The sequence below is a fragment of the Mustela lutreola genome, chromosome 6, assembly GCF_030435805.1.
Source record: "Mustela lutreola isolate mMusLut2 chromosome 6, mMusLut2.pri, whole genome shotgun sequence".
Classification (NCBI taxonomy): domain Eukaryota; kingdom Metazoa; phylum Chordata; class Mammalia; order Carnivora; family Mustelidae; genus Mustela; species Mustela lutreola.
In genome coordinates, this window is record NC_081295.1 from 148426678 (window position 1) to 148439524 (window position 12847).

The 12847-nt window shown below is 39.8% G+C and overlaps 1 pseudogene; it reads left to right on the plus strand.

Moving 5' to 3' along the window:
- Positions 1 to 5529: 5529 nt before the first annotated feature.
- On the plus strand, positions 5530 to 6948 carry LOC131834733 (S-formylglutathione hydrolase-like; annotated as a pseudogene).
- Positions 6949 to 12847: the final 5899 nt, after the last annotated feature.

Here is a 12847-nt window from a genome sequence, read left to right on the forward strand (position 1 = left end):
TGTGTGTTAATACTGTATCTTTCAATCATACTGAACTTATTTATTAGTTATAATAGCTTTTTGTGTGTACCTTTCTTGGGATTTTCTATATACAAGATCATGTCATCTTCAAGTAGAGATAGTTCAAGTAGAGATACAGCTACTTCCTTTCTTTCTTCTACTCCTTCCCATCAATCTAGATACATTTTTGTCTTGTTGCCCTGGTTAAAATTCCTAGTACAATATTGAGCAGAAATGGTGAGAACAGACATCTTTGTCCTTTTTTTGGGTCTTAGAGAAGCTTTCAGTCTTTCATCACGAGGTATGATGCTAGGTGTTGTTTGTGTTTATTTGTTTGTTTGTTTTTGTAGAAGCCCTTTATCAGGTTGGGAAAATTTTCTTCTATTCCTAGTTTGTTGAGTGTTTTTGTTTTTGGTTTTTTTCTTTAACACAAAGGAGTTGGATTTAGTCAGATTTATTTTTTTTCATCTATAAAGAGGATTATATGCTTTAGTTTTTTTCTTTTTGAGGATAATGTCTTTCTCTGCTTTTGGTGTTGAGTTCATACTGGCTTCATAGGATGAGTTGAGTAACGTTTTCTACCTAGCACTATTTTCTAAAAGAGTTTGTGAAGAATTTATATTGTGCGTATTTATATTGTATATGTATTTGCAACTATCTGATAAAATTCACAGTTGGAGCCATCAGGACTCAGACTTTTTTTTGTGGGAAGGATTTTACATACTAATTCAATATTTCTTTTTATAGATCTATTTATATTTTTTTCTTATGTCAGCTTTGGTTGTTTGTGTCTTTCTAGGAACTTGTCCATTTCACCTAGGTTATTTAATCGGTTGGTATAAAATTGTTCACATGAGTCCTGTATAATCCTTTTTATTTCTGTACGGTTGATAATAACATCTTCCCTTCCTAATTTTAGTAATTTGAATAAATTGAGTAATTTGAGTCTTGTCTTTTTTAATCTTTCCAAGGAAGTTACCTTTGGATTTGTTGATTTCCTCTCCTATTTTTCTATTCTTTGTTTTCTTTCTTTTTTACAAAGGGATTTTGTTTATTTATATATTTGACAGAGAGAGAGCAAGGGAGAGAAAGAGAGAGAGCAGAGGGACAGTCAGAGGGAGAGGGAATTTCAAGCAGACTCCCTGCTGAGTGGAGAGCCACATGCAGGGCTTGATCTCACCACCCTGAGCCAAAAATTGAGTTGAATGCTCCATTGAGGTGCCCCATTTTGTTTATTTCTGGTCTAATCTTTATTATTTTCTTCTCTTCTTATTTTACATTTAGATTTTTTTTTAACTTTCTTAAGGTAGAGATTTGATTATTGATTTCTTTTTTTTTAAATATGGACATTTACTACTATAAATTTCCTTTGAAGAATTTCATTGGCTACATCCTTTAACTTTGGTCTTGTGTTTTCTGTCTTTTATCCCAAAGTATTTTCTAATTTCCCTCACGACTTCTTCTTTGACTCATTGGTTATTAAGGAGCAGAATGTTTAATTTTCATGTATATGTGACAAATTTCTTCTGCTATTAATTTCTAATTTCATTCCATTGTGGCCAGAAAACATAGATTATATAATTTCAGTCTATTTAAATTCATCAAGCTTGGTTTTTCGTTTTTTTTTGGTTTTTGGTTTTTTTTTTTTTTTTTGCCTAACATATGTTCTATCCTAGATAAAATATCTTCTCTAGAAACACATTCCAAGTGTAATTGAAAAGTATGTGCATTCTATTCTCCTGGTTTTGGGTAGAGTGTTCTATAGGTATTTGTTAGATCAGGTTGTTGTTTTTGTTTTCTTTCTTTTCTTTTCTTTTCTTTTTTTTTAATTCATTTGAGAGAGAGACAGAGAAAGTGCGAGAGCACAAGCAGGGGAAGGGCCAGAGGGAAAGAGAAATCAGATTCCCTGTCGAGGAGAGAGCCTGTCATAGGGCTCAATCCTAGGACCCTGGGATCATGTCCTGAGCTGAAGGCAAATGCTTAACTGACAGTCACCCAGGCACCCCTCAAGTTGGTTTATGTACAGTTCAAGTCTTCTGTTTCCTTGTTCTCTAGTTCTCTCTGCTATTGGAAGTGGAATATTGAAGTCTCCAACTGCTGTTGAATTATCTGCTCCCTTCCATTCTAGAAAAAAAATGTTTTTCTTCTTGTGTATTGGTGCTCTGTTGCCAGTTTTGTATTTTTTTTTTAAGATTTTATTTATTTATTTGACAGACAGAGATCACAATTAGGCAGAGAGAGAGGAGGAAGCAGACTCCCCACTGAGCAGAGAGCCTGATGTGGGGTTCAATCCCAGGACCCTGGAATCATGACCTGAGCCGAAGGCAGAGGCTTTAACCCACTGAGCCACCCAGGCACCCCAGTATTGTATGTTTTTATTGGTTATAATCTTCTTTCTAGATTGACGCTTTCCTCTTTAGAAAATTCCCTTCTTTGTCTTTAGTAACTATGTTTGTCTTGAAGTCCATTTTACCTGTTATTAGTATAACAATGACAGCTCTCATTTGGTTACGTTCACACAATATTATTTTTTCCATTCTTTTATTTTCAAATTACTTGTGTATTTGAATCTGAATGTTCCTCTTGTGGAAAACAGGTACTTGGATTATGTTTATAAAACCCATTTTTCCAGTGACACCTGGGTAGCTCTGTCGGTTAAATGTCTGCCTTTGGCTCAGGTCATGATCTCAGGGTCCTGGGATAGAACCCCCTGGTTAGGCTCCCTGCTTAATGGAGAGTCTGCTTCTCCCTCTCCCTCTGCTCCTCCCTCTGCTTTCTGCTCATGCTCTGTCTCAATCTCAAGTAAATAAATATAATCTTAAAAAAAAACAACAACCACATTTTCCAATATCTCTCTTTCGATTAGAATATTTGCTCCATATATATTTAATGTAATTACTGATAAGATAGGACTTATGGCTGCCAATTTGCCTTCATCAGTATATGCCTTATGTCATTTTTGGTTCCTATATTCATCCCCTGTTGCCTGCTTTTGCATGAAATAGACATTTTCTTGTGTTTTATTTTAGTACTTTTTTAAACAAATTTTATTTATTTATTTGACAGACAGAGATCACAAGTAGGCAGAGAGGCAGGCAGAGAGAGAGAGCAGGAAGCAGGCTCCCTGCAGAGCGGAGAGCCCCATGTGAGGCTCGATCCCAGAATCCTGGGATATGACCCGAGCCGAAGGCAGAGGCTTTAACCCACTGAGCCACCCAGGCGCCCCTACTTTAGTACTTTTTAAACTATATATTTGCAGTTATTTTCTGTAGTTGCCCTGGGGATTATAATTAACATCTAATGGGTCTAGATCTTGGTAGTCCAAGTTTTAGCCTTCACCTCTGTGACTTCTGTCAGTGCTACTCTTCTCCCTGAGTAAGACATAGATGAGCCAAGGCTCTGGACCGACTCAAAGCAGGAAAGGCATAGCCGATCTGAGATCATCACCTTTTACCACTCAAACCACCTTCCTCTTTTCAGAGTTCTTGCCTCCTATTGCAACATTCTCACAATTCACTTTCCATAACCCCCTGGAGGCTGGATTCCACCACCACCTCATCTCACCTTTGCCACAGAGTGATTAAGTGACCTATTAATGAACAAATCACAGGACTTTTTTCCACACAGCCCCCATCCCGAACAGACCTATTCTGTTGTGAAGCAATGACCTCGTTCCTCCCTCCCAGGACTTGTTCGGTTATAGGAATGCTTGTGCAACTTTCTCATTCTGAATGCAGCTCTGCCTAAGGTACTGGGGACTACTTCCTTTTTCCTTGAAATTCTCTGTCCTTGGTTCCTATAAGGCTGTTCTCCTCCGGTTCTTTTTTTCTTGTAACTTTGTCTTTCCTTTTCCTTTCCCTCGTTGACCTGCCAGACTTGAATCCTTGAGGTTCAACTCTCAGTTATTTACATGTCTTCCGTTTATGCTTAAAGACTTCATTGATCCTGGAAACCCAGATCTGATATGGTGTTATGTTAATTATCACATCTCTTCAGCAATAGTGAAGGGACTTCTGTTTATGTCCCAGAACACTCCTTTGAGCTCAGACACGATTTTCTAATCGCCCATTAAACATGTCCATTTAGCTATTCTCCACTCAACACAAATCCAACAGGTCTAAAAGTCAACTCATTTCCTTCCCTTCCTGTTACTAAGCCCCCTCCATGCCCTCATGACTTTTTCTATTTCCGTGAACAGTGTCCCAATTTTCTCAGTCCTTCAAAGTTCAGAATTAAAAAAAAACCAAACAAACACGATTTTCTTTTGTTTTTAAATTATTTGGCTATTTGCCCTCTGTACATAATCACTTAATTTTGCTGAGTGTCCCTTTAATCTCTTGATTCACTTTTTTGGTGGGCGATTGGCAATATCTATTACATATTTTCATGTGCATGTTCTTTGGCTCAAAAATTGTATTTAAAAGAATTTATCACATAATTTTTCTTAAACACCTGAAGAAAGACTTACACATATAGGTATGTTTATTTCAATGTTGTCAAGTAGGAAAAAATTGGAAACAAGCTAAATGTTCCCCACTCACTGATTCTGGATGTAAGTTATCTAAGATACTCTTTTCATGAAAAAAGTAAGTGATGAGATTAAACTCATACTATTATTTTATTTTGCATAACAAAACCACAAAAAGATACATACGTAAGCACACATACTTATATATACATAAGCACTTTTTGTAATATATTTTTCACCATTAAAAAATAAAAATATAATTTACATTACAGTAAGATTTATGCTTTTTAGTGTATAGTTCTGAGTGTTTTTGACAAAGACGTACAATTGTGTGATCCCCTCATAGTGGAGATATGGAATAGTTGTGTCAGTCCGAAAATCTCGCCTGTGCCATATATGGTCCACTCCAATTGTCACCCTCAACCTCTGGCCACCAGTGATGTATTTTTTTTTTGTCTTACATACTTTTATCTTCACCAGAATGTTGTATGAATGAAACTATGCAGTAGACAGCTTCTCGAATTTGGTTCCTTTAAGCTATCATTGCATATTTAGATCTACCCCTGTTGCTAGGTATAACAGTAGTTCCTTTTTAATCACTCAGTAATATTTCATGATATAGAAAGACTACACTTTGTGTATCCATTCTCTAGTTGAAGGACTTTGGATGTTTCAGATTTTAGTACTTAGAAATAAACGTCCATGTAAATTGTAAACATCCATGTTTAGGTGTTTGTGTAAATGCAAGTTTTATCTCATTTGGGTGAGGAAACTCATGGGAATGATGGATAGATCATTTATTATCTTGATTGTGGGGATGGTTTTGTAAGTACAAAGAGATGTCCAAATGTATCAAATTATCCAGTTTAAATATGTGCTATTTAATTTGTGTCAATTATTTGTTGATAAAAGCTGTTAGCAAAATTGAACCCTAACAATATCTGAAAAGCTTTTTGCCTCTTTATCATATAAACATATTATGTAGAAAAGAAGCCTTGTTGATGAGTTTAGTCTGCAGACCTGTGGATTTTAAGACTTAGAGGCATCAGATGATGGTGACGATGAGTAAGGGTCTCAGAGATGTGCCATTTAAGTCATCAGGGATGGGGTTTTCTCCTCTCAACTCTTTTTCTCCTGCTGAATGGCCAAATGCTGCACTGTCAAAACAGTAGCCCCTGGCCACATGTGGTTGTTGAGCACTTGAAATGGATCTAGTGAAGAACTACACCGTTCATTTTATTTTATTTTCATTAAATCATAAATTTAGTTAACAGATTTAAATTATAATAGCACATGTGTCTAGTGGCTACATACAGGCCAGAGCAGCTCTAGAACACTTGTGGCTAGAAATCTGTTTCCTTGTCATTCTTTCCCCGTCTGAGCACCATCTGTGTTCTTCTGTCCTCACAAAAGGTAACTGTTAATATCAAGATGATTCCTGGCAATGGTGGTGGAGGCTTCTGCTCTGGGAGATGAAGCAGGAAGCCAGAAGCAGGGAGGAACACCTAAACTTTTCTTTCCTTCTTTTTTTAAAATTTCTTTTCAGCGTAACAGAATTCATTGTTTTTGCACCACACCCAGTGCTCCCTGCAATCCGTGCCTTCCCTAATACCCACCGCCTGGTACCCCAGCCTCCCACCCCCGGCCCCTTCAAAACCCTCAGGTTGTTTTTCCGAGTCCATAGTCTCTCATGGTTCACCTCCCCTTCCAGTTTCCCTCAGCTCCTTCTCCTCACTATCACTATCACTATCACTATCACTATCTCCCCATGCCCTCCGTGTTAAACACCTAAACTTTTCAAATCGAACTTAGATGAACACCTGCAACATGACAGAAAGTTCTTCCAGACAGCTCTGCTCCCTGGAGGGCTGCTAAAGCTGTTTGAACATGACAGGTTTGAACTCACAAGCAAAATGAAATTTGCTGTCTGCTTGCTTCTAAAGCCAGGGACAGGGACAGTCACTGGCTACAGGTCTTCAGATGCACAGAGCAAACGCTGTAGTGAACCAGACTTCATCAGATGGGCTCAGCCCATAGCCTAGTCATCACTGCTCCAGACACAAGAGAAAGATGAGCTCTGGGACTTTGGCTGCTAGAGCTGGATTTTATGTGGATGGTTGAAAAACTATCTACAGAATGTACTCTTACATAATGAATAAGCTTCACCACTGATAAATGCCAATTTTCCAGTGGACCATGGAAAATTGGCTATTTTTGGCCACTCTGTGGGAGGCCATGGAGCTCTTACTGGTGCTTTGAAGAATCCTGGAAAATGCAAATCTATGTCAGGACTTGCTCCAATTTGCAACCAGTTTTCTGTCTTTGGGGAGATGGGAGAGCACAAATCTCTCAATGGGTATTTGGAATTAGATCAGAATAAATGAAAGGCTTGTGGTGTTGCTGTACTTAGCAAGTTTTATTCAGGTTCTGGTTTAGATGTAATCCGGAAGACGATGACTAAACATGTCAGCAACCAGTGACTTCCTGACATCAATTGTTTTTAGACTGTAAGAGGGTTATGACTAGAGTTACTTTTCATTACAATTCTCATTAATGACCACATCGGACCTCATGAAGAATTTCTGAATACAGGAAAAATCAGATATAGGAATGTCTTCTGAGTTACAGAAGTTAGAAGAAAGAGGGGCACCTGGGTGGTGCAGCGGGTTAGGTGACCAACTCTTGGTTTGGGCGCAGGTCATGACCTTAGGGTTATGAGATCGAACCCAGCATTGGGATCAGGGCTCAGTGTGGTATCTGCTTGAGATTCCCTCTCTCCCTCTCCCTCTGCACCTCCCCTCTGGGCAGGTGCAGGCTCTCTCTCTAAAATAAATAAAGCTGGGGTGCCTGGGTGGCTTAGTGGGTTAAAGCCTCTGCTTTTGGCTCAGGTCATGATCCCAGCATCTTGGGATCAAGCCCCGCATCAGGCGCTCTGCTCAGCAGGGAGCCTGCTTCCTCCTCTCTCTCTGCCTGCCTCTCTGCCTACTTGTGTTCTCTATCTGTCAAATAAATAAATAAAATCTTTAAAAAAAAATAAATAAATAAAGCTAGTTTAAAAAAGTTTAGAATAAAGAATAGTTATCACATTTTAAAAGACGGGTTTTCATGCCTCTAAAAGAAGCTTCATTCTGTAATTGAGTCATTTAAAGAAATGTGCCTAATCCAAACAAGCAAATTTGAAAAGTGTAATTACAATTTCAGAACGCTTATTGACCATCAGATATGTTTGGATGGCTCTGCACCATTATTCAGAATTTCTGTAGTTACTTTTTTAAAAATGTGGGCAGCCTGGTCTTATTTTATAGATCTTGACACTTTTTATGAGGTTATAGTAAATCATTCAAGACTTGTCTGAAGATCAGGTTTGTTAAATGAAGGATGAATTTTCATCGCTGCATCTGTGAGATCTAAGGTATTCATCCCTTTTGTTCCCAAAGTCAACTTAGATTTAAGCCCTCAGTCTTCTCCTTCTTCCTCATCATGTCAGAAACTGGAAATAGACACTCTGCCCCACTCTGTGCTGTAGAATTCTCCCCTTCCCATTTATGGCATTTGCAGAGGTGACGTTGATTTTTTTTTCATCCGCTATTATTTCATTACAACTAGGAGAAATTCACAAAATAGTCATGAGATAATTTTTTAAAGTTTCCAAAAATGCAGACTTTCACCCATGAATGCTTTTATTATTCTTAAAACAGGAAATCTAAAGTAAAGGAGCCTAGCCTGCCTAGGCTCCTTTGGTTTCGATTCAGGACAACTTTCAGTGAGACCTGCCCTGTGGTCACGGATGGTGGACCGGAGAGGGTTTCTTCTAGCCAGGTGCTGGTTCCACACCCCCCGTGGCACCTGCAGCCCAGCCAGCCACTTTTCCCACCAATGCCAGCCGCATGGGCTGGCCCCGGCTCTGGCTCTGCCAATCCTCCTCCTCGCACAGCACCCCACCCCTTTCCTGCTGTCCCCTCCAGAGCATCCCTGCATGCACGCACTGCCAGATGGATCCGGGGGTATCCTGGCCACTCCCTGTCATTCACTGCATCTCTACTTTCTCCAGCCCCTAGCCCTACTGATCCCCCAAAAGGAGAAGCTGGGAAAAGAGCCCAGACTGAGCAAGGTCCCACACCTCACTTAGAGCTGCCCCCTTCCTCCTTCCACCAGATGACTATTAACTGATTCAACAGGATGCAGAGAATTTCTGAAATGGTGTTAAGATGAGCAAGGTACACTTTCTCTCTCTCATATGAAACCCAGATGCTAATGGTTTCGTCCCACATGAGATCTCATTGCAAAGAACAGTAATGCAGAAGCTCAAAGAAAAAGCTAAGAAAGCCAAGCCTTTACTAAAGGTTCAGGCATCCTTCCGGGAGCACCGGTGAGTGCAGGCGAGGTACCCCCCCCCCCCCCGTCCCCCCCCTGCCCCCACTACTACCACCAGATGGTGTAACCGAAAGTGTGCATGGTGACTCTGTTTCCTTAATTCAGGAATTTCCCTCTGTGTGATCAGGTTCTTGTGTTGGCAGCTGAGCAAGCCACTGACAGCTGGGGAGTTATTTTCTCCTCCAGTCACAGGATGATGGAGATAATCTAGGATGGGAAGTGTGGGGGAGAGGAGGAGGAGACAAATGCTCCCTGCTCGGAGCAGAATTGGGAAAGATGGCTCATAGATCTTCCTTTCGTGGAGATCAGACACCTAAATAACTCATGACTCTATCCCTTACATCTGAGGAGGACCAACGGGATCGCATTTTTGTCGATATCAGACATTTGAGGTGTCGGAAAGAAGAGTCAGATCTTAAACCAGCCTTATTATTCTTCTCGGGATCATTACAACACACCTAATCCGGATTGTGTTGTTTCCAAAAACCAACCAACCAACCAAACCTCAAGAATGCGTGAAAACCAATAGAACACTATTTTCCAAGTATGCGTTCTGGCCAGGGAAATTATTTGAAGTTAATCCTTCCTGTTTTGTTGATGAGAGGTGAACTAAAACAGGCAGAAACTTGGACATCTACAGTTGTTCATTGTAAAGAGTTTTCCAGGATGAGTGTGTGGCTCAGTCAGTTAAGCACCTGCCTTTGGCTCAGGTCACGATCCCAGGGTTCTGGGATTGAGCCCGTTGGCAGTCTCCCTGCTCAGTGGGGAGCCTGCTTCTGCCTCTGCCTCTCTCCCCTCTTCGACCCCACCCTACCCATGCTCACTCTCTAAAATAAATAAATAGGACCTTAAAAAAAAAAAACAAAAACAAAAAACCCTTTCAGCTGCCCTGACTAGGAATATGCCTTCTTGGAAGGAAAGTTATTGTTTTGGAATTTTCCACTTGCCAGACTTAGAGATTCCATGAAATGGTGGGTCAACACACTCTTTATTTGTAGGTATTAAACACATTCTGTATTTAATACACACTAAATATACATTACATACATATATATCACATTAAATTCATAAGAGACCATTGATGATTATTTTCTTGTTTAAAATTATTTTGAACAAGGAAAGTTTCTTCTAGATGACTGCATATTTTTGAGATTGTTCCCTTAGCACTGGGTGTCACAATATGCAGTCCAACCAGTATCCAGCGAGAGCCTTCCATGTGCCCGGTGGATGGAGAGATTAACATTTTTTTTTTTTTTTAAGATTTTATTTATTTACTTGACAGAGAGATCACAAGCAGGCAGAGAGAGAGAGAGGGAAGCAGGTTCCTCGCTGAGCAGAGAGCCCGATGCGGGACCTGAGATCATGACCTGAGCCGAAGGCAGAAGCTCAACCCACTGAACCACCCAGATGCCCAACATTTCTTTTATTTAACAGGTCGTTGTTAATTTTGACAAAGTCCTGGCTAGACTTTTCCATATGCCTCAGTTTTTCTTACTTTGCCATTGTTCACAGCCTTATGTAGCAATAGTGTAAGTACTTACTTCTGCCATAATTAAAAGAGAAAGGCAGGAGTATTCCACTTAATAAACAAAATCTTATTTTAAAAACTGAAATCTAGGGGCTCCTGGGTGGCTCAGTTGGTTAAGCCTCAGCCTTCGGCTCAGGTCATGATCTCAGGGTCCTTGGATCAAGCCCCGCATCAGGCTCTCTGCTCGGCAGGGAGCCTGCTTCCTCCCCTCTCTCTGCCTGTCTCTCTGTCTACTTGTGATCTCTGTCTGTCAAACAAATAAATAAAATCTTTAAAAAAAATGTATTATACATTTTTAAAAACAACCTGAAATCTAATTCTCTATTGTAGCTATATATTATGGCTTCGCTTTTAACTTACAACTGCAAAATATATCACATAGAAGATATGAAAAGAAATTAGATAGAAAAATACTTGCATATTGTGTTAGAATGATGTAATTATTTTTATCTGTTCTCTATTTTTATTATTTTAAGATACTACACCAAAATGAAGAATAAATAAGCTTGTCATCTTACTAATAAACTCTTGTCAACCATTGGCATCTGGCAATTTCACCTTCCCAAACCTTCTTTATACTCAGAGTATAAGGCTTAAATGCAATATTTTGCTTTTTTCCTATTCACTCTGGATTCAAATGGGCCTCCCAGACTCTTAAATTCTCTTGGGTAGTCTCTCTCCCTTAGGCTGTCTCTAAACTTTTGAATCAGGCTTTTCTCTTACTCTGTTTTCAAAGTCATTATCTTATTTCTTCATAATAATAGGAATATTTAATATTAAAACATTTAAAAATAATAGGAATTTTAAAAAACACTTTTTGCAAAAGTTTGGTTATTTCCCCCCACACACACTATTCTGGACAAACTTACTTATTTCTCTGAGCTCTGACTTTAGGTCTAGATTTGTTTCAGTAAGCAAAGCAATGAAATCATGTTCTGACCACTGATTACACGTGATGCATGGTCCTCAGTTAAGGCTGCTGTGTATAGCTGCGCAGGTGTGCCCAGCATGAGGGTACCTGGATAACAGGTAAATAGAGGTTGTTTGTTAACATGTTTCAGGAGAATAGACTATGGGCAGCCTTTTCCTTAGCATTGCATAATGATGTAAAATAAATTTGAAATATGTAGAGTTCCACTTTTAAGCATTAAAATACAGATAGAGAAGACTTGGAAAGTAGAAAGCAGAAAACAATTTTTAAGAGGGAAATTTCTTTCTACTTTAATGCATAAACTATCAATTTCAAAGATATTCAATGAAGGAAGAGATTAATGTGGACTGGAGTGTTTGGGAATAGCTCAGTGGAATATAAAAAGAATCCTTACATTTAAGACCAGCGGTCTTCTCTATTTCTAGTTACATAAAATTTTCATGCAGAGTCATCTTATCCGCAAAGTGGGTTCTTAGAGGCATGCCCTGTGGTTTGAGTGGTGTCCACCGGCCCCCTTCATCCTCTCAAATGCATCTGAACCTCACTCCACACCCACCTCATTGCCTGGGATTAGCAAATTATCCTTTTGAGTTAAGGTCTGACCATCACAAGATGCTCTTTTAAAAAAAAAAAGAAAAAGCTATTCCCAGAAGGTTAAACCTACCCAATATAATCTGTATGGATGATTCTGCTAAAACAAAGCAGCCTTGTGCCTGGGCTCTGGAGAGAACCAGAGCCTGTATTCATCTGACACTGAGATGCTGACTTTGCTGTGGGGGACTCAGGTAGCAAAGGCGGGGAGGAATCATTTCTCTCTATTTTGCACTTCTGTAGATCCCTGATCTCTTGATCAATGATTAGACATGGATCTGATTTTTTTTCAGAGCTGACTCCAAAAACAAAATAGCATAAATGGAATGGATCACCTTCTCAGATAGATGCAGTAGCCTGAAACATCGCATCTAGTTCATGGGGCTCATGGAGGCCTGAAGCCTGTCTGGAGAACCCAAGTTAAAAATCTCTATTCACTGAACACATAACAAGTGTCATTTTGGGTGTCTGCGGTGCTGAGGAAACTGATACTGTTCACCTGCCCTTTCTTCTATTTATAGTTCATCACTCCTCTTCCATGCTCACCTTTCCTCATTGCCCCCCCCCATTTGTGGGTGGACAGACCAACAAAGTCATGACTAAGGATCCTCACATTAGAAAAAGGATGGCTGTATGCCATCTACCTTCTAATTTGTTTCCAGGTGCTAGAACTATGTGACCAAGAGCAAGGTGTGGCCAAAGGAGGTGGGGGCATGGAGGGGAAGGTGGCGTGGAGGGGGTGTCTCAGAGGCTATGTGATGTGGCCAGCTCTTCCGTATCTTGCAGCTGCTCAATCAAAGGCAAGTTCAGTATAACTCCTCTATATCAGAGAAAATCAGACCATGTAGCATAGCCATCCAAGAGTTCTCTCTTTCATAGATGCTGGGTGGGGGCATATGGAGGGAGATGAGAGAGGAATCCTTACTAAGGATCTTCACATGGTGAAAGATGGGAA